This window comes from Octopus bimaculoides, chromosome 1 (assembly GCF_001194135.2).
Source record: "Octopus bimaculoides isolate UCB-OBI-ISO-001 chromosome 1, ASM119413v2, whole genome shotgun sequence".
Taxonomy (NCBI): Eukaryota; Metazoa; Mollusca; class Cephalopoda; order Octopoda; family Octopodidae; genus Octopus; species Octopus bimaculoides.
In genome coordinates this window covers 196,242,334-196,243,552 of record NC_068981.1, presented here as the reverse complement: position 1 = coordinate 196,243,552, position 1,219 = coordinate 196,242,334, and the positions used below count along the sequence as shown (strand labels likewise).

Sequence of the window (1,219 nt, the reverse complement as noted above, 5' to 3'; positions counted from 1 at the left end):
TATACACACAGACACACACATACACGTACGTATTGTGTGTGCGCGAAGTTAAGCAGATGAGGCTGAGAAACATATATTTAGATAAGATAGCTAAATAAACATGCATAGATATATTGATAAATAAACAGATAAATATAATAGTGAGATAAATAGATACATGTCCAAGATAGACAGATAGAGCGTTCGATAAACAGATCGAAATCTAGATAGACCAATCGATAATCTTTCCAATCAGATTGCATTTCATTAAGTGGAATCTAAGAGTCATTTCCCTCAACAGTGATTTTTAATTTCAACTTTGAAACCTGCAATAAATTGCGATTTCTTCTGCTTAATTCTTCAAGTTTTAATCATTTCTTGAGCTTCTTTCGGTTCCCTTGGGCAATTTTGACTTTCTCTTGCTTCCGTTTCTTACAGACTCTTTAATAATATTTCACTTTTAATCACACAACCACCACCACCACCACCACCTTCATCACCATCTTCATCATCATTAACAACAACAACAACAACAACAACAACAACAACAACAGTGCTTAGAGTTCTCTTTAAAACATTCACAGACATCATTAAATTCGTGCCAAGGAAGTTTGGTGTCTACGTAATGGTTCTCGATTTGCTAGAAATACCAGTTAAATATCATTCACAAAATAAGAGACACGAAACGAGGCAGAAAAATGAGGTTAGGAAACATTTTAGTTAATGTAGACGAAGGGAGATGAGGAAGTGAGGAACAAAATAAAAGGAAGCGTTGTGGTCACGACAGGAGGGCTTTGGTAGCTAGGCTTATATAAGTGTGTGTGTGTGTGTGTGCGCACATATGCATATCTATGCAAATATATACATATATATATGTATATATATACGTATATATACATGCTTACATACGTATATATATATATATATATATATATTGATATATTATGGATAAATTATACATACACGTATTAATATACATGTATCTATTTATGTGTGTGTATCTGTGTGCATGTTGGGGGTGTGTATGTGTGTCTGTGTGTGTGTGTATGACTGTGCATGTATGTATTCTATAGTACGAACGTTAATTCGTGAATGCAAATCGGTTTTAAAAACCTCTCGCTATACACTGTGTATATATATAGATATAAACTTTTACAGTGTATTTGCGAACAGACTGCAGATATCTTTAGACGTGTGTACAACAACGTTGGACACACAGGCGGCACACACGACTATATAT

General features: G+C 34.2%; 1 protein-coding gene across 2 annotated transcripts in view; it reads left to right on the top strand.

The window, feature by feature from the left end:
* LOC106879374 (transcription factor GATA-3) overlaps positions 1 to 1,219 on the top strand; it is a 121,460-nt gene that overhangs the window by 47,662 nt on the left and 72,579 nt on the right. The window lies entirely within an intron of this gene.